Source organism: Rana temporaria, chromosome 12 (genome assembly GCF_905171775.1).
Source record: "Rana temporaria chromosome 12, aRanTem1.1, whole genome shotgun sequence".
Lineage (NCBI taxonomy): Eukaryota > Metazoa > Chordata > Amphibia > Anura > Ranidae > Rana > Rana temporaria.
In genome coordinates this window covers 21,980,207-22,001,656 of record NC_053500.1, presented here as the reverse complement: position 1 = coordinate 22,001,656, position 21,450 = coordinate 21,980,207, and the positions used below count along the sequence as shown (strand labels likewise).

The 21,450-nt window shown below is 43.7% G+C and overlaps 1 long non-coding RNA gene across 3 annotated transcripts in view; it reads right to left on the bottom strand.

Annotated features, from left to right (window-relative positions):
• LOC120919217 overlaps positions 1-21,450 on the bottom strand; it is a 200,794-nt gene that overhangs the window by 90,978 nt on the left and 88,366 nt on the right. Inside the window, exon 1 of one of the 3 annotated variants that reach the window (XR_005744535.1) lies at positions 10,898-10,957. The exons of the other annotated variants lie outside the window; for them this stretch is intronic. This is a non-coding gene — a long non-coding RNA (uncharacterized LOC120919217). Of the gene's footprint in view, positions 1-10,897; positions 10,958-21,450 lie in introns of those variants that run through there. 3 annotated transcript variants of the gene reach the window in all.

The window sequence follows — 21,450 nt, the reverse complement described above, 5'->3', positions numbered from 1 at the left end:
TTCGCTGGAGCGGCGATGACGTCACTCCCGCGCGTGCCAGCGGGAGATTTAAAATCGGCAGGGTCCGGCGGATGCCGGTCCTTCAGCCGTGGATTCCCCCCTGCGCATGCGCCGCCCGCATTGCGGGGGGAATATCTCCTAAACGTGCAGGTTTAGGAGATATTCTCCTTACCTACAGGTAAGCCTTATTATAGGCTTACCTGTAGGTAAAAGTCCAAATAGTGGGTTTACAACCACTTTAAAGACATGGGACAAAGTACTAACTTACCCATCCAACACCAGTTTTAAAAAAAAAAGTCCTGTTTATACATACTTTAAATCCAGCTGCAGAGAACAGCACTCATCTAGCAAAATAAGCTGTGTTCTCCTCTCCTGTGAGCCCAGACAACTTGATAAGGGACATGCCAACCTGGGTATATAGAAGTGGGTAGAGAACCAGAAGACAACTTTAGGACACTGTAGTGACATAGCAGCTGACAGGTGGAAACTACAGAGCACAGTGAGGGACCAGGCATCCCAACTCATCTTCTTATACAAGCGCTTTTGTGTTTGTTTGTTTTTTGGCAGTGATAGGGTTGTTATAAAGAACAGACAAGAGTGAACTACTAATACTGTTTCCAAGTCAGAAAGTCCATTCAGCAAACCCTACCTTGATTATTATTTTTTGTCGCTATTTTGGGACCATTGTCATTTATACAGCGTTCAGTACTGTAAAAATGTACTGATTACTGTGTAAATGACACTGGCAGGATATAGGTTAACCACTAGGGGGTAAGGAAGGGGTTAAGTGTGTCCTAGGGAGTGATTCTAACTGTGTGGGGGCTGGGTTTACTGTGACACAACACTGATTGCTGCTCCCGATGACAGGGAGCAGACAATCAGTGTCCTGTCACTAGGTAGAACAGGGAGATGCCTTGTTTACACAGACATCCCCCCATTCTGCAGCTCCGTGACATGATCGCGAGATACTGGCAGACATCGAGTCCGCGGGTCCCATGGTCACGGACCTTGCGCGCTCCCACACGGCGGCAAATTTAACAGGACGTACATGTACACCCATTTGCCGGTTCGTGCAATTCTGCCGACATAAAAGTGCATGTGGCAGTCGGCAAGTGGTTAAATGATGAACATAGATAATTAGAAATCTATAGTCTCCTAAAAAAGAAATAGAACATGAAAAAAAAAATCATTAACATAACAGATATGTAACTGTAAATGATAAATTCATGTAACCTTACACTATAGCAGACATTACTCTGTAATAATCATTCAGAACAGCATTCGTTAGCAAAAGAAGAAAACAAACGATGCACAATAATTGTAATATAAATAAATATCCATAAACGAGGTAGAGCACATCCCATATAAGAATGGTATATTGGCATACATGTACACACATGATCAAAGATAAATACCGCAGTGCAGTTCCATATAGGAAATTCGTTGGCGATTATGCCAAATAGGAATTTACTAATGCTCACTTTTATATTTGCATGTTCATCTAGTTGAGGTCCTAATTGGGAATAGCTAGATGTAGAGCGACTACTTTTTCTCCTTATTCTTAGTGAATTAGGCCCTATGAGCCAGATTCACAGAAGAAGTACGCCGGAGTATCTACTGATACTCCGGCGTACTTTCAAATTTGCCGCGTCGTATCTTTAGTTTGAATCCTCAAACCAAGATACACCGGCTTTTGGCTTCGATCCGACAGGCGTACGGCTTTGTACGCCTTCGGATTGTAGGTGTAATACTGGGTGGAGTTTGCCGGTCGTTTTCCGCGTCGGGTATGCTAATTAGCTTTTTCCGGCGATTCACAAAGGTACGCGTGGCCGTCGCATTCTCTTACGTCGTAGCTGCTGTTTCGTGGCGCATAGATAGACTTGCCATGTTAAAGTATGGCCGTCGTTCCCGCGTCGAAATTTTGAATTTATTTTTTTTAAGTCGTCCGTGAATAGGAAAGGACGTAACTCACGTCTACGTTCAAAAAATGACGTCGGTGCGACGTCATTTCGCGCAAAGCACGGCGGGAAATTTCAAAACGGAGCATGCGCAGTAGGTTCGGCGCGGGAACGCGCCTAATTTAAAGGATCCACGCCCCCTACCTGGATCATTTGAATTAGGCGGGCTTGTGCCGGAGGAATTTACGCTACGCCGATGCAACTTTACAGGCAAGTGCTTTGTGAATGCGATACGTTACGCCGCCGTAAATGTACCTGAATCTGGCCCTATGTGTCTATGCACACAGACATATAGAGGCAGAAGAAACCCACTACCAGCGTGTCCAGGAGCAGCAGAATTTTGGAAGAAAAAATGCTTGACACATGTATAGGTGGACCATCCGAGCGCATAAGTGTTCATTCATTTTAATTTCCAGAATAAATTAAGTTAATTGACGCCTAAGTGCTTGACGCACCTAAATGGGTTTACACGCGTCAATCATTTTTTTCTGCCACGCGCTGCTGCCAGGAAGAATGGTGTTTAGGCAAAACTGGGCAAACTCTGTGCGTATGGGGCCTTAAATATCTTCTCTGCAGAACCTGGCAGCATATCATTTTGCTTTATTTTTCTGCGGCAAGTGAGCAGTGATTCTTCTTTCTGTGGAGTTATTTGAGAACACAGATGATATGAAATCTTCCCTCTGATTAAATGGAAAGCTTGTCTGTAAATATTTCCCCATCTCCGCTTATCACATATTTGCACCTCTCTGCCAGCTATTTATTCCTCGCGGCACACATTCATTGGCAGGGGCGTACAGGGTTAAAGAGATAAAAGTCCTTCTGCACAAGGGATTCTTTTACCAGATGTAAATTGCCTGTAACGTGTAAAGCAGGTGTAATTGTAAATGTAATTGGAATTATGCCTGTTTGGCTGTGCTAGGAGAAAAAAGCTGAAAAACTAGGTGAAACTTTTTTTTAGTTTATATAAGGGATTACTCAAAAAACTACTTTCTAGCAAAGGGAATAGCTGTCCAGTTTCATAAAGATTCAGTTTTTGTTATGCTATAACTTACCCAAAAAGGAGAATTTATATTTTAACTTGTTTTCCCCCCAAGATAGCATCTCTAGCATATGACCATTTCGAAACTTGTCTCCTGTGACAATTAACAAAAAGATATAAACTTTGTTTTGGCTATTTTTTCCCCATGGACTCTTGGGCATTAGGTACACTAGCAGCTCCTAAACTTGAGTTGGAGCTTTTGGCATTTTTTTTCTAAAGCACCTAAACTCAATTCCATGTACATATGTCCATGTACATATATACTTTTATCAGCATTTACGAGCTGCTGCGTTTAGGTGAGGTTAAACCTCTCTCTCTTGAACGCAGATGAATCGCATTCAGGATAGGAACGTTTTGATTGCTGCCCACAGGAAAACGCAAAAGGCGGCAAATAGCTTGCTTCACCCATCAATTGGATGGTGCAGTCTGGAGCAAGTGAAGAGACGTTATGTGACTAGGATATATGGGGGGGGGGGGGGAAGCATTTGGAAATAGTATTTTTATCTGTATTACTACTAAAAGGAGGTTTGGCTCTGAGGAAAAGGGTACGGTCCTCGAAAAGGGAAAACCACTAGCCTCTGGAGAAAGTGGAGTGGACAAACTGATTGCTAATTTTTAACATGCTTTGCTAGTCTGGATGTTGGAATGGATTAATTTATGCTTTTTTTCCCTAAATAAATGGTTTTAGAAATAATGTACTAGGCTGGTGTACCCTTTCACTTTGTATATTTTCAGTTCATTTTTTACAACAGCCTGCTCAGAAAACAGTGATATTGACTGCCATGTTTGGGTTTTTGTGAATTTAGGTTGCACTTTAAAAGCCTTTCCAGGTTACCAGTTTAGAGTTAAACAGGAAGCCTTGTGCTAAAGTCATTGCTCTCACAGAAAAGCCCTGTACACGCGGCCGGTTTTCTCCTCTGAAAAAAAACGTCAGTTTTCCCGACGGGATTCCTGCCAAGCTTTTCTTGCTGTCTGTCTGCAGCCTGTCATACTAAATCCCGCCGGTCCAGAGCGCGTTGACGTACAACACGTACAACGGCACTATAAAGGGGAAGTTCTATTCCAATGGCGCCACCCTTTGGGCTGCTTTTGCTGATCTTGTGTTATCGCGTGTTAGTAAAAGTTTGGTGAGAGACAATTCGGGCTTAATAATTTGCAGCATGAAGAATGTGCTATCTCCATTACGAATGCTAGTTTTACCAGAAAGAGCACTCCCGTCTCATACTTGATTCTGAGCATGTGCGTTTTTTTTACCCTCGGAAAAGCATACACACGACCGGTTTTCTTGACGGGAAAAAGTCAGACGGGAATTCCGACGGCAAAATAGAAGGCAGGTTCTCTATTTTTTTTGCATACACCAGCTGGTTTTACCGGCCAAGCACTCTCATGGCAGCTTTCCTGCTGGGAAAACCAGTCGTGTGTACGAGGCTTGATACCTCACGTGTGTAGTGCGATCGCTATTCGTTCACGTATGCATGCAGGACTTGCATATGCATTTACATGTGTTCATAACACAGGAGTGCCAAAGCATTCAAGTGCAGAAAACTTGAGGCACAATCCAGGGTTTTCCCTGCAGCAAACAGCAGAAATATGTCAGGTGAAGTCCAGCTGCAGAAACTTTGTGGCACCCTAAGGCTGGGTTCAGACTTGTCCGACAAACGCTCCGACATTGGGAGCTCATGTCGCATGACGTGTGAAAATCAATGTTTCCCTATGAGAGCCATCTTAACTGGTCCGACACAAGTCGGTCTGACTTTGAAAATGTTCCCTGTACTGCAACTTTCTGTTCTTCCCTTCAGTGCTCACTATAGCGCTGGGCTGTGGATAGGCATAGTTGGCTCAGGCTCTCTGCATTGCGCTGAATGGGTGAATTTTCTGTCCCTCAGGCATCTGGGTGGATCCCGACATTAAAGTTGGGATCCACCCAGATCCTGGACCAGCTGAATGACGTCAGCTGACAGCAGACTTTAGCCTGCTTTCAGCCCAATAGGGGGGTCACAGGAGTGCAGAACTAAGGAGAAGGATAAAGAGCTTTGGCCCTACTTCAACCCTTTCATGACTAAGCCTATTTCTGACATTTGTTGTTTACAAGTTAAAATCTGTATTTTTCGCCAGAAAATTACTTAGAACCGCCAACATTATAATTTTTTTAGAGAAAATCTAGAGAATAAAATGGCGATCGTTGAAATTTTTTAAGTCAAACTGAATTTGCGCAGTGATCTTTCAAACACAAATAACGGTTACCAGGTTGGAAGAGGAGACAATAGCGGCGATACCTCACATGTGTGATTTGAACACCATTTACATTGGCGGACGAGACTTACGTGTGCGTTTTCTTTGCTGTGTGGGGGAAGGAGGCACATTAAAAATTATTATTTTTCTTATTTATTCATTCTTTATATTGTCACTTTCAAAAAATAAATAAAAAATGTATCACTTTTATTGCTGTCACAAGGAATGTAAACATCCATGACAGTAATAGGTGGTGACAGGTACTCTTTATGGAGGGATCAGAGGTCTAAAAGACCCCAAATCCCTCCTTTGCACTTCAAAGTATTCAGATCGCCAAAAACTGAGATTTAAAATACTGTATTTTTTTTTTAAACCCACGTCCGTGATTGGCAGCCGTGTAAACCGGAAGTGACGTTGCAACGTCGCTTCTATGTTTACACTAAGGAGACTGGATCAAAGCCGTTTCCTGCTTCCTTCCAGTCTCAAGCTAGCCGGCGGAAGTGCAGGTCTCCGAGATAACAGCCAAATCGATTGTTACTGTATCTCTGAAGAGCCGACCGCCTGCTCTAAAAACTGGTACCAGGATGATGCCTGCAACTGCCAATAAACATCTCTCTACTTCTGGGAAAGACATCCATGGACATCCTCCACCCAGAACTATGTCCCCCAAGTGCCCCAGGGGCATGCATTGGGCACTGTCAAGTCTCCGATGTGAGGCCGAGTGGCAGAGAGGGTGCCCCTTGCGGCTAAGTGCAGCGCTCCCCTGGGAGTGATACAGGGGATACGGTGCCCAAAGGTGCACGGGTTGCCAGTAGTGCTGCAACAGGCTGGTAAGCAGAATGTAGCTGGGGTGAGCTGGGTAGTGATGTCAGTAGCTGTGCAAGAAGAAGTCCTGAGTAGGCGTATGCAGGATAAACCAGGAGCAGGGTTCGCAGCCAGGCCAGAGGTCTTATACCGGGAAACAATCCAAGAGCAAACAGGAGCAAGCCGGGTCATAAACAGTGGGCAGTGGATCGAAGAATAGTCAGCTAAGCCAAGGTCAGAGCGAGGAGATAATCGGGATCACAGGTCAAGCCAAAAGCAGAGGTCAAGCCAGGAGTTACAAGGTAAACAGACACAGGAAGACAGGAAGCTGACGACAATCCAGCAATTTGGGTCAGACAGTGGCAGCCTTTTATAGGCCAGCAGGGGGATCCACCTGTCACATGATGTGCCTCTGGCGGCCATTTCTTCTACTGGCAAGATTGCCAGTACTTCCACGGCCATTTCTTCCATGGCTATTTCCCTGACAGGCACGCTCTGTGACCGTTGTGTCCTTAGGACACAGCTGATCACATGTAAACAGACTTGCTGGTTAACGGCAGTCTTTTCCTCACATGCTGTCTGTGTAAGGAAAGGAAAGCCGATAACCAGCAAAGCTGTCGGGACATTGTTTATGCTGATAACCATGGCCCCAATTATCAGTGCAGCCCTATCAGTGCCAACATAAACAAAGAAAACATTTTTTTTTCTTCAAAACGTTGTCTTTTTTTGTTTATCAAAATATAAACAATTTTGGTTTTATTAAAAAGTGCTGATACACCAAAAAAAAACTGTGTTTAAAAAAACAAAAAAACATGATAAAAATGTAATTTGCGTACAGAGTTGCATGACCGCGCAATTGTAATTCAAAGTGCGACAGCACTGAAAGCTGAAATTGGCCAGGGCAGGAAGGAGGAGAAATTGCCCACAATTAATGTGGTTAAGGTAAGAAAACCTCTGGTATGCAGCCCAATCTCGATCCAGCGATGTGCATGGGAGCAGAGGCACTCTTGGCTCTCTCCCTCCTCATCGGTTCAGACACAGCAATGGGAAGGTAGCAGGAAGCAAGAGCCACACACACACACAGAGCCAGCTCAGGAGTGAGCACGCACGAGTGCCCCCACAGCAAGCAGCTAGCTTATGAGGCACTCGGCGGGGGTGTCTGGCAGGGAGAAGAGGCCAGGAGAATCGGCGAGGGATACGAGAAGAGGAGGATAGGGGCTGCTCTAAGTAAACAATGTACAGAGCAGGTGAGTATGACATGTTTTTTTTTTTTTTTTTACAAAAATGGAAAAAAAAAAACACACATCTGAACATTTAAAATTAAATGTAATTCTGCTTTAACAGAATGTTCTTTTGCTGCATCGGGCATATGTAAAAAAAAAAAATCATGTGACTGAATGTGATGTAGTGAACCTAAACCTAAATAAATGAGGCAATAACCCAAAATGGTCTGAAAATGTTACACTTTGATTGGCAGAAACTTCTCTGGATCAATGAACAATTAAGTAAATGGAAACTTTCAGCATCTGTTAGAATCTGAACCCTTTTAATTCCAAGCAGAAAGTAAATTTTTCATTTCCAAGTAGGAGAAAATGTTGAAATATATATATGTTCCTGACTACATGAAGATTTTGACTAGTAAGTGGGTCAGACAGGAATTACACCACCAGTAGAAAGAAGAAATCCAAGTTGCGCGTGATAAATTTTCAATTGGAAAACTCCGGGATAACATTTCACATATCTTTTTGTCTGCTTTGTTAAGTTTAAAGAACAAAAGAACTTTCAAGCAAGGTATACTTTCAGTTAATTTGCTCTACACATTCTCTAAAAGATGTTGGCAAAGCCAATCATCCTGCACAGAATCTTGTTTGGAAATGAAAAAACTGATTTTGTATCTGTGCAGCCTGTGCTCCTGCACAGGGGTCCTAAAGAACAAGAGGACAAATTAACCACAGATTAAAGGAGTTGTAAAGGAAAATGTTTTTTCACCTTAATGCAATCTATGCATTGAGACAGCCGCCGAGGGACCCCAGAAGACGTGGATCGGGGGCACTCTGTGCAAAACGAACTACACTGTGGAGGTAAGTATAACATGTTTGTTATTTAAAAAAATAAAAAATTCCTTTAGCGACCCTTTAACCACTTAAGGCCCCATTCACACCGATATACATCGGCAGAATGGCACGGCTGGGCACATCCACGTACATAGCTCTTTAAGCCCAGCCGTGGGCGCGTGCACGCGACCCAGTCCGAAGCTCCGTGGCCGCGGGACTCACGGACCCGATCGCCGCTGGAGTCCCGCAGCTTCCCCGTTCTTCACTGTGGTGCTGTCATCGATCGTGTGTTCCCTTTTATAGGGAACCACAATCGATGACGTCACACCTACAGCCACAGCCCCGTACAGTTAGAAACACAAATGAGGTCACACATAACCCCATCAGCGCCCCCTTGTGGTTAACTCCCAAACTGCAACTGTCGTTTTCACAGTAAACAATGCATTTGAAATGCATTTTTTGCTGTGAAAATGACAATGGTCCCAGAAATGTGTCAAAATTGTCCGAAGTGTCCGCCATAATGTCGCAGTCACGAAAAAAATTGATGATCGCCGCCATTAGTAGTAAAAAAAAAAAAAAAAAAAAAAAAAAAAAGAATAAAAATGCAATAAAACTATCCCCTTTTTGTAAACTCTATAAATTTTGCGCAAAAATAGGTAGAAGAATACGTATTGGCCTAAACTGAGGAAAAAAAATAATGTTTTATATATTTTTGGGGGATATTTATTATAGAAAAAAGTAAAAAATATTGAATTTTTTTCAAAATTGTCGCTCTATTTTTGTTTATAGCGCAAAAACTAAAAACCGCAGAGGTGATCAAATACCACCAAAAGAAATCTCTATTTGTGGGAAAAAAAGGACGCCAATTTTGTTCGGGAGCCACGTTGCACGACCACGCAATTGTCAGTTAAAGCGACGCAGTGCCGAATCGCAAAAACTGTCCGGGTTCTTTAGCTGCCTAAAGGTCCGGGTCTTAGGTGGTTAAGCCCCGGAAGAATTTACCCCCTTCCTAACCGGAGCATTTTTTGCGATTCGGCACTGCGTCGCTTTAACTGACAATTGCGCGGCCGTGCGACATTGTACCCAAACAAAATTGATGTCCTTTTTTCCCCCACAAATAGAGCTTTCTTTTGGTGGCATTTGATCACCTCTGCGTTTTTTATTTTTTGCACTATAAACAAAAAAAGAGCGGAATTTTAGAGAAAAAAAAAAAAAAGCAATATTTTCCTATTTTACATCCAATAAATAAATAAAATAAAAAAATCTTCAATTTAGGTCGATATGCATTCGGCTACATATTTTTGGTAAAAGAATCCCAATAAGTGAACATTGATTGGTTTGCGCAAAAGTTATAGCATCTACAAACGATGGAATAGTTTTATGGAATTTTTACTGAGAGCTGGGAGAGGGGGGGCCCTCTCTTGTCGCCAATAAAAGTGATCTTGCGGCGAATCTGCCGCAGAAACCACTTTTATCTGAAAGAGAACCGCTGGCTCTTGAAAAGGATACTGCGATTATGGTAACTAGCTAGCTGCTACAAGAACAACGGTATTTTGCAGGGGGAAAAAAGTCCCTGGCACTTTCCAAAAACGCAGAGACACAAAAATGAATTGATGTGAACGTGTTCCATAGGAACCCATGTTAAAAAAATTCCCTGCATTTCTGCAAAATGCATTAAAAAACATTAATGTGAATCAAGCCTAATGCCTTGTACACCCATTCGTAATTTCCGATGAAAATCATTTTTTCATCGGATATTCAAACCGTGTGTGGGCCCCATTGCATTTTTTCCATCGGAGTTTAGAAATAGAACAGGTTTTATTTTTTTCCGATGGAAATTTCCGATCGTCTGTGTGGAACTTTGACGGATAAAAAAACATGCATGCTCAGAATCAAGTCGACGCATGCTCGGAAGCATTGAACTTCATTTTTCTCGGCTCGTCGTAGTCTTTTACGTCACCGCGTTTTGGACGGTCGGACGAGATATCTTGAATAGAATTCCGATGGAAAATTCCATCAGATTTTATCCCATCGGAAATTTCGATCGTGTGTAAGAGTGCTAGGATGTCCTTTTTATTTTTTGTTTTTGAGCCGTCTTATAGCTGTACCCAGACAACTTCTCAAAGTAAAGCCAGCTGATCACATTAGATAAACCCTACTATTAAAAAAAGCAAAGCTAGAACTTGCTACATTTGATAGCATAGAGTGGAAGGATGTAATGCTTTTATATCATGTAGCACAGCATACCTTCCTACAAGATGAATTATGCCTAGACAACGCACAGCCCCTCCCAGCTGAAAGAGTTACTTTACTTTGCAGGATTAAATATACAGAGCATTGCCAAGAAATGGAATAACACAGTGACTTTCTGGAACTTCTAACACACTGATACGGAGTCGCAGGGCCAGCAAAATGGATTGGGGGATCTGTACAGTGCCATGAAAGTTTCAATAATAACCATTTAGGTTTAAAAAATAAATAAAATAAGGGGGGAGCACTTGTCATTATAAAGAGGGAACAGACTGCTTCACAAAACAAAACACACCCTCATTTAAAATCTTGCTTCCTTGCAATAATACTATTACAGAACATACTCCGCTATCACAGCCCCATGCGGAGGGCTAGTCAAATAGCTGCACAAGAATCAGCACATTCTTGCAGCCTAGAAAAGGAGGATTGTTACTAACAATAACATCCCCTTAAGGCTAATATAATAAGGCAGTGCAACAAGCAATGATTGAGAGGACAATGCAGTAACACAAGAATGCATGGAGTTTTCTAGCCAGCATTTCTGGTGTCTGTCCAAGTACCTTGAGCCCTCATGTCTGTAGTGTGAGGAACAGCCTTCCTGTGTGTTGTCCAGCCTCAGGTGTTGATCAGGAAGTGTTTTAGAATATTTTATTTAAAGTGCCCTATCTCATATACAGCATAGGATAAAAAAATACAGGCATTCCTCACCTAAACCTGTTTAACAGCTCTGCAAGCTTACGACCAGTTCCCCGTCCAGCAGCGCAGCGTTTCAAGCAGGCCAGGTCTTCAACCAGCAGCATGGCATCTAGAGCTCGATTGACACCTATGCATGTTGCTTTTGAGTGTTTTTGCAGTGCTTTTTGCGGTGCTTGCTGCGTTTTTCGACACTTGTTTTTACCGCAATTTTACTGCGATTTGCGTTTTTTTTTTATAAATTTTTATTTTTTTAGACGGCAATTTAAATTTTTTTACATTTGCTTTAACCAGCTATAAACAGGTTAAAATTGCAGCAAAAACGCAGTACTTGCGATTTGGACGCGGGTCCATTAAATTCTATTACATGCAAAATGCTGCTTTACAATAATGCAGAGGCACAAAAAAGCATTGATGTGAACATAGAAAACCATGTTAAAAAATGTCTCTGCATTTCTGCAAAATGCATCAAAAAACGCATTAGTGTGAATGGAGCCTTAGGGTCAAGCAGATATGCAGCACAGTGTCTCAGGATCAAGGATATCACCCTTTCTCACAGCAGTAACCCTAGGTTAACACCTATGCGTTTTTTGTGCAGTTTGCAGAAACGCACAACAGTCCATTTAACATGGTACAAGTTCACATCTATGCGTTTTGCGATCTGCGGGTAATGAAATTGCACCAGAAATGCAAGTGTTGTGTCTGTGGTGAGATTTTTGTATTTTTCAGTTTAAAATGCTGTATATAGCCGTTTGCTAAGGAGAGGGCCGGGAAGTCATCCGCTGCATCCTTAACAACCGATGAGTCATCAGCTGTCAGTGGGCTTCCCCGCTGAATGTAAAAAAACAAATTCACAAAAAAACGGCATGGGGTTCCCCCCAAAGTCCATACCAGGGCCTTTAGGTCTAGGATGGATTTCGAAAAAAAACAAAGGCGTGGGGTCCCCCCCAAAATCCACACCAGACCCTTACCTGAGCATGCCGCCCCGCCTGAACCATACCAGGCCGCGTGCACTCTGCAGCCGAGCATGGGGAATATGTCTCCCTGCCTGTGATTAGTGCAGCGCCGTGCAGACTTCCTGGCGGGCTTTGCACGTGGACTGTGCTAACACGCCGGAGCTCATCCCTACACTGGAGCGTTGCGCTAGCAGGACGGTAAAAAAAGTCCTGCTAGCTGCATCTTTGGAGCGGTGAAGGAGCGGTGTGTTTACCGCTCCTTCATCGCTGCTGCCCATTGAAATCAATAGGACAGCGTGGCTATACCGCTCGCAATACGCTGCTGCAGCAGCGCATTGCGGGCAGTTTTAACCCTTTCTCGGCCGCTAACGGGTCGGTTTTACCCCCAAATCTGCCCATAGCGTCAGTGGAAAAAACAGCGAAGTTTTACCGCCAACGCTATGGGTGGCTCAGTGTGAAAGGGGTCTAAGAGAAAATTCACACCTAAAGGCCAATAAATCGCAGAGCAGCCGGAGCGATTCACTGCTGCAGCCACTGTGTTGTCACCTGTGCTAGTGGGCAGCATGGTGCCAGATTCAGCCCACCACACGGCTTCCTTTTTTTTGTTTCAGCTTTATTTGAAGTGTACAAATGTACACTTCATTCACTGCAATGTCAGGCAGCACAATGCTCTGCACTGCCCGACATTGCATTGCGATTTGGCCCGGTGCTCTGTGATAAAATGCAGCACATCTGCAATTTTGTGCAGTGCTAGGCTGTGTTACAGTGTGAATGGGACACAAATGTTTCCTGTGTGTTTCTGTAGTGACAGACATTTTACAAAGCCGTAAAGAGTCTGTCAATGCATATCGTGTGAATTGGCCCTAAAACTTCATTCAACATCTCAAAAATTTGATAGCGACATTCAATCTAATCTCCTAAGAAAGACCATACACAAAATGAGGCTGGTTTACCGAACAATCTGAGATGTTTGCAACTTATTTTTTGATTCACTTCAGTTATACAAGAAAGTGCACAATAAATAAACAAGAATCTTTTCATGTGACTGGATAATTTAAGTGACTTCACACATTTATTGTGTGAACATTTTCATATAGTTAATTTAGCCATGTGGAATGCAGCTGTGGGTATGGGATGGGGTTTGGCTTGTATGGTTGTGTGGGATTTAATTAGTGTAGATGTGGGATGCCCAGGTGCACTGTATAAAACATTAGTGCTCAACTTGTGGCCCTCCAGCTGTTGCCGAACTACAATTCCCATCATACCTCTGCCTCAGGCTGGGTTCACACTACTACACTACTTTCATCCTACTTTGCTCTGTGTTCAATGTTTCCCTATGAGAGCGTCTTGTAGCGTCCTACACAAGTCGGTCCGACTTTGAAAATGCTCCCTGTACTACTTTTGGTCCTACATTGATCCTACTTCAGGCCCATTGAATATCATTGAAGTCGGACCAAAGTAGTATCCTGTTCATGAAAGTAGGATGGATGTAGGACCAATGTAGGATAAATGTAGGACCAATGTAGCAGAGCAAAGTAGGATGAAAGTAGTGTCGTAGTGTGAACCCAGCCTCAGGGAGTCATGCTTGTAAAAGCTTAGTAATGCTAAGTAAAGATTCACTATTTGTAATCTTTCTGCTGCTAGCATTGGTATTTAGATAGGAAAGTAGATCATATTTACTTGTGTTATACTTTTTTTTATTTACTTTTTTACATTTCTGTAGCTTCCATGCCTAGGCAAATTATGTCATACATCCCAGGAGTCTTCCGGAGGGGAGACGCACATCTTCCTGCCTCCATGCTTAACCACATCAATACCAGGCACTTACACCCCCTTCCTGCCCAAGCCAATTTTCAGCTTTCAGCGCTGTCGCAATTTGAATGACAATTGCGCGGTCATGCTTCACTGTACCCAAACACATTTTTTAGCATTTAGTTCCCCTAAATAAAGCTTTCTTGTGGTGGTATTTGATCACCTCTACGATTTTTATTTTTTGCGCAACAAATAACAAACAAACATTGTAAACATTTTTTTGTAAATAAGTATGCTTTCTTCTTCAATGATGGGCACTGATATGGCTGCACTGATAAGGTGGCACTGATGATGGGCACTGATAGGCGGCACCGATGGGTGGCACTGCTGACTCTGATGGGTGGCATTGCTGGGCATCACCGATTTGTTGGCACTGATTGGCATGTGGATGGCCATGGGTGACGTACCTGGCCATCCACATGTTAGGGGATTCCCCGATCGGCTCTCCTCTACTTGTGAGTAGTGAGGACTCGAGTGAGGAAAAGCCAATCAACAGCTCTTCCTGTTTACATTGTGTTTACATTGTGTTCAGCCGTGATTGGACACGGCTGATCACATGGTAAAGAGCCTCCGTCGGAAGCTCTTTACCGAGATCGGTGTAGCGGTGTGTCAGACTGACACACCACACCACCGATCACTCGCGTGGCGGCTGTTATCCTGCTGGACGTCATATGGCGTCCATTCAGGATAACTGAACCACTGCCTAGCTGTCATTTTGCTATAGGCCGGGCGGTAAGTGGTTAAGCTAAGGGCATATGGATTCCATGAAGTAAATACTGCATGAATCATCTCCCCATACTTTAAGCGGAGCTCCACCCTAAAGTGGAACTTCCGCTCATCGGATTCCTCCCCCCCTCCGGTGCCACAATTGGCACCTTTCAGGTATTTGCATCCACTTCCAGGCATAGACTCTGCGGGGACCTGCGGGCAGTACATCATTTGCCTCCCCGGATTGTGTTCTGGGAAACACACGGCTCCCAGAACACAGCGGAAACAGTGAGGATGGCGCAGCGCGGCTCACGCATGCGCAGTAGGGAAAAGGGCAGTGAAGCCGCAACGCTTCACTTTCCCGATTCCCTCACCGATGATGGCGGTGGGGGCAGCTGAGAGATGAGCGATAGCTCGTCTTCTGCTGCCAACGTCGCTGGACTCCAGGACAGGAAAGTGTCCATTTATTTAAAGTCAGCAGCTGCAGTATTTGTAGCTGCTGGCTTTTAATTTCATTTATTTTTACGTCGGAGCTTCACTTTAAAGCAAAGTTCCACCTATTTAAAAGTCAGCACCTACAAAAAGTGCAGCTGCTGACTTTTGATAATCAGACACTCACCTGTCAGAAATGCCAGAGGGTGGTTTTTAAAGTGATTTCTCAGCAAAATAAAGCACGGAGACATGGATAGATAGGTGGCTGAATTTGCTTTGACTATTAAAAGTGAATTAAATAGCGGATTTAGATTTGTGGCGCTCAGATCCAGTGTAGCTTTAAATACACTGACACAAGCTTGCTGCACTTGTTTTTGTTGCTGATCATTTCATGCGATATGACCAGGATAATGAGCATAACAAAATTTGCACAATATACTCCAAAGTGGTTACTTTTGGAAGCAGCAATTGACTTGGTCCATACAGGACCTGGATTCAAAAGAACATCAAGCGGATTTGTAAAAAAGGTTTTGTTGATCTTTGTCTAGCATTTTCCCAAGTGACAGAAGCTGGCAGGAATGACAGCATTGTCAGCCTCATTCAGCCAGTTCCCGTTCATTTTAACAGAGAAGCCGACTCTTTAGGCCTCATGTACAAGGAAAGCGAGAGGCTGAAAATATGCCCAGGTAAACACATTCTTTGCATTTCTTTTTGCCGGAGGAGCTGCAGGAACAACATGCAGCCTGCCATACAAGTGATTGGCTGTACACAGCAGTACTTTTGTATACATATGGAATAAAGTATAGTCTCTGCCACAGACCTTCCTTTATGAGGAGACACTTTTGGTCCAGAATCCTATGCCACAGGATTCAGCACCGGATATCTCCAGATTAACTTTAGTAGAACTTAGATCTGACAGGCGACCACCATCAAGCCTCTCAGTGTATGGCGCATCCTTCGATTAAGTCTCCAGGCCTTCTCCCAAGATACCAGCCTCTTGCATGGTCCTCTCCAGGATAGGTCAACCCCTGGTTACCCTCATCAAGTGGCTTCCTCCCGCAAGACAGACAGCACAGGATCACCTTGAAAGGGCAGGCCCCAGTCTGACTACTGGGCCTACCAACGAAGCCACAACCCTGGACCAACGTGGTCCAGAGCCAGCATTCAGGAACACGCACCCCCGGCCAGGCAGACCACGAGGTGTGTGGGACGACAGACCCCTTACCAATATTGTCTGTCCCTTAAGTACCCCTCCCCAGCATGCTCAGCGGGACGATCACTCCCACTGATTGGCTGCCGAGGGGGACACCCAATACACCCTGACTCTGCTGCTACCACCCTTGGCCTGGGATGGTAATAGCACCCCCAGACGAACAATGGTGGTTACTCCCAGCACAGCCATGGCTGGAACAGAGGCTAAATTGCCCATAATTAAACATGTCTAAATCAAATAACTCTGGCCCCCTCTAAATTTACAGCAGCGCGTGTTCAACAGGAGCAGGCCGCTACATGTATAAGGCCTTAATTAAGGATGAGCTCTGGCGTGTTCGCAAACGGCATGTGCACAGCCCGCCAGGAAGTCGGCACTGCACAGCGCTAATCACAGGCAGTAAAACATTTCCCAATCGCTGCAGCTGCACATTGGGACAATGGGGTTGATTTACAAAAGGCAAATTCACTTTGCACTACAAGTGCACTTGGAAGTGCAGTCGCTCTAGATCCGAGAGGGACATGCAAAGAAAATTAAAAACAGTATTTTAGCTTGCACATGATTGGATGATAAAATCATCAGAGCTTCCCCTCATTTCAGATCTACCCATTTATAGCGAGTGCACATGTAGTGCAAAGTGGATTTGCCTTTCGTAAATAACCCCAATCTCTCACTGCTTGTGATTAGCGCTCCTCAGTGCTGACTTGGCGGGCTCTGCATGTGCAGTTTGCGAACACGCCTGAGCTCATCCTTAGCCTTAATGAGTACTAGGATGTACAAAGCCTTCAATCTCAATGTACCAATTGTTATCTGGCACTTAGCAGAAAAGGTAGATTTAAAGAGGAATGAAAATGTCTTATTTTTAAATTGTACCTACAGCTAAGCCTATAATAAGGCTTACCTGTAGGTATTGTGAATATCTCCTAAACACAGTTTAGGAGATATTCACAGTGCATGCAGCCAATGACGTCATTGGCGCATGTGCTCTGAAAGTCCGGCTCACCGTGCCGGACCTTCAGAGGCGGTGCCATAAACAATGGCTCCCGTGGCCATCTGTAGGAGTGACGTAATTGTGGCTCTGGCCACTCACAGCAGCGGAGCCCACGAACCTGGAAGAAACACTGGGGAAGATGTCAGCTGTCTCAGTGGTGTGTTGGCACCGCTGCAGGGCTTCATTCTAAGGTAAGTGTTGCATAATGATCTAGTATGCAATGCAAACTAGCTCTTTATGCCTTTGTCTTACAGTTTTTTTTTCTCTGGGTTTACAACGTCTTTAAGAAACCTGAGGTAAGTTATCTCTTTTTTGGTAATGTGTGAAAGCAGGGTCCCTGTTCATCACCAACAGCCGCCATACTGGCCAAGGGCCCTTCCACCATCTTACTACTCAGGAACAAGACAAAGTACACACACACCTGTAACATGAAGAAACAACACCATCTTTGGTCAGTCCCATTCTCTGTGCTGCCTGAGTTCAGGAATGAACTGATGCCCCAACCCCCCCCCCCCCAAAAAAAAAACACCCACCAAAAGGCCTCCACATTCATTATTTTATGGATTCATGATATAATAATACTAAATAACATTTATCAGAAAATCAGACTTAAAAGTGTGTTCTCTGAAGATCTTGACCCCTTTAGGCGAATACAGCTCAATGCTTTTTTACGGTCACTTACGCAACGTATGCCAGTAACACGTACACCATCTGGGTTTGAACAGATATGCCACTTAGGCCCCATACACACGGGAGAATTTATCCGCGAATACGGTCCAGCGGACCGTTTCCACGGATAAATCCTCTCAAAGATATCCGCTGATTTCGATGGGATGGAGTGTACACACCATCCCATTGAAATCCGCGCGGAAATCCTCTGGCGATGACGTGTCGCGCCGTCGCCGCGATTATGACGCGGCGACGGGCGCGACGCTGTCATATAAGGAATTCCACGCATGCGTCAAATCATTACGACGCGTGCGGGGAATCCCTTTGGACGGATGGATCCGGTAAGTCTGTACAGACGAGCGGATCCATCCGTTGGAATGGATTCCAGCAGATGGATTCGTTGTGCAGCACAACAAATATTCGATCTGCTGGAATCCATCCCAGAGGAGATTTCTCCGCGGAAAGAGATCCGCTGGCGTGTACACACCATAGAATCTATCCGCAGAAACCCATTTGCTGGGATTTATCTGCGGATGGATTCTATCGTGTGTATGGGGCCTTAGACACTCACTCTCAGCTATGTATGCCCTGCTGATAGATTCAGAAGCCCCTCAAGGATTGGCTTTTTTACAAGCATGGGAGAGGGATTTGGGAATTACCTTTTCGGAGATACAGAAAAAGAAGATATTGTTATTTGCACACAAAGCGTCAATGGCAACTAGGTACCAGGAAGGAGGGTATAACATTTTAAACAGGTGGTATAGAACTCCGTCAGTATTGAATCGGATATTTCCACAAGTATCCAATCAATGCTGGCGCTGTCAAAATGCAGAGGGTACTATACTACACATATTTTGGGAATGCCCCAGACTGAAAGAATTTTGGGAAATGGTGTCTGAAACAGTTAAAGAAATTACAGATGTGTCTCTTGGAGAAAACCCATCAGCCTTTTTGCTGCATGATATCCCGTTATCTAATGAAAAATATAAAAATTCTCTTGTAAGGCATTTACTCACGGCAGCGAAAGCTTGTATTCCGATCCTTTGGAAAAGTGCGATAGCTCCAACTAAAATACAATGGATGGGGAGAATAGCGGAGATCCAGCAAATGGAAAATCTGACTATGATACTGAGAGAGCAAGAAGAAAAATATCGGGAGGTCTGGATACCATATATTAAATATAGGGAACAAAATCCATAGGTGGATATGTGGTGGCCTGGGGGGGCGGGCTTAATATTTAATTTTCCATTTTATCTTATTATAATTTTGTTTTTTTTCCCCCTTCTACCTCTGTTCTTTCTCTATTCTTTATCTATCTTTGTCTTCTTAATAAGTCTATCTATACCTGTCTGGGAGGATAACTAGGGCTTCACCCTGGTTAAGGAAAATGTATTGCATTAATGTTAGGGAATAATAACAGAGTTGTATTAGAATTATGAGGAAATACTAGTTAAGGATGAACATAGGTATGTTAAGATAATGCAACTGTGTGAATACGTGGTATTGGCTGGTAATTGTTGAAGAGAATATTAGTAGCATAAGTAGAATGAAAATGTTAATGCACGTATGTATATTATTGTATAATATTAATGCTGCAGAGAAAATAAAGAATTTATATAAAAAAAAAGGAAGTCAGACTTACATGCAACAGCACCTTGTCTATATGCAAAATTATATGACATACCATTATGTTTCCACTCCCCAATCTTGTCGCCCTAGCCTATCAGTGTCCATCAGTGCCCACCAGTTCAGACCATCAGTGCCATCTTATCAGTGCAGCCTATCACTACCTATCAGTGCTCATCCGTGCCATCTCATCAGTGCCCACCAGTGCAGCCTAACACTGCCCATCAGTGCCACCTCATCAGTGCCTACCAGTGTAGCCTATCAGTGGTGCCTCATCAGACAATTCACAGGCAGCCATTGCATTGGGGAGAAGGACCTACCTGCCAGTCCGCTCAATCCACATCCAATCTGTGCTCCAGGGATTTCAGAGCTGCCGTTCCCACTCCAGACCCAGTACTTAGCTGCACGGTGTACCTGCAGCCTCATCCTTCTCCTCAATGCAGACTGCATCGGGGCTGGGTCTGAGAGTGAGCAGCGCTTCTGGCCCCGCCACCTCCCCTGTGGACTACAGGCATCGTGGGGCGCCCCCCCAATGTGCAGGCAGCGTGGGCTCCAGGGGCAGCTCCTTTGGGCCCTAAAACAGTGACTGGGCCTGGGCATTTGCCCTGCGTGAAAGATGACACTGGTGTCGCCCCTATTAAACTACTGTCTGGATCCCATGGACTTTGCGGGAACCATGGTAAGGCCGGCCCTGCATCCACCTCCACTATGATAGCCCCAACATCATAATTTTCAACAACATGGGATAGCCGCTCAAGTCTTTGATGGCCCTTACCATTGCTCCCCTATAGGTCGGTTCTCCATCCAAGCCTTTTACATGCCTACCTCAAAGAGCATTCCTTTCCTAATGCAACACACTTCCATAGCAGCCTTTTTCCACCACCCTCTATCTCAGGCTCTTCCTGATAAAGATTATATAGGACAGACTAGCCCCACTAACAGGAGGGGTTTCCTTAAAAGGCATACTTAATCCTGCTTATATGTGTATCGAATTTTATAATGGAAAATAGGAGAGCACCAATACTATAGCAAACCCTGGTAATTAAAGTAGGCGTAAATCCAATCACTAAATTATCACATCATTTTAACCAAGTTGATGTAACTTTAATAGCCAATTTCATATTTTAAAAATTGCAGCTTTCTTTAAAATTACATCCGGTGATCCTGCTATGAAGGTCCTTGTTGAAGCACTTCCTGTCACAGGGTGACCATTCTCTGTCCCGATCTTCCAATTATCTTCCTGTGTTGTCACCCTGTCACATATGCTTCCAGCGGAGAATATGCTTCCATTGTCATCAAGAAGCATGCCCTAAGAAAGTATGTGCAGATGGCACTGGGGTGAACAGAAAGTGACTGCAGAAGAATAGCAACACTGAGATGAGAAAAATGCTTACAAACGTTAATGGTATTTTCTGAAAGAAAAATAACAGTCGTTTAAGCAAGCTACAGTAAATGTCATCAAGTTTGCTTATTCTTTAAATGGTTTGTTTATTAGACATTGTTCTAGCTTTTAAAGACGTGTAATCACCATGGACTAGGACTGCAGCCAAATTTACAAAACATAAGGGGACAGGACAGTGACAAAGAGATAAATACATTTTACACACCCGTTCAAAAGAAATGTCCTCTAAATGACCAATTAAAAGAAGTAACCAGTGAGGCAGTGTAAGAATAACGGAATTGTCAGAGGATCATTACCACTACTGAGCTCTCAGGATAATGAACAAATGAGAGGTGATAACACAAGTAAGATTGCATAGAACAAATTAAAAAAAGAAAAATACAAAAAACACAACTAAAACTAGTTGATACGAAAGAAAACAACAGATTCATAAGCTGACAAGTATGAAAATAAATGGACGTGATGTATACAATACAATGCAACAGAGCCAGGAATGTTTATTGTTAGATTTGCTTAAAGCTACAGCATATAAGGAAAAATATACCAGAAAAAAAAACAAAAAAAAACGATATCTACAGATTGGCAATCAGTGATATTTTGACAGCCAGAGGATA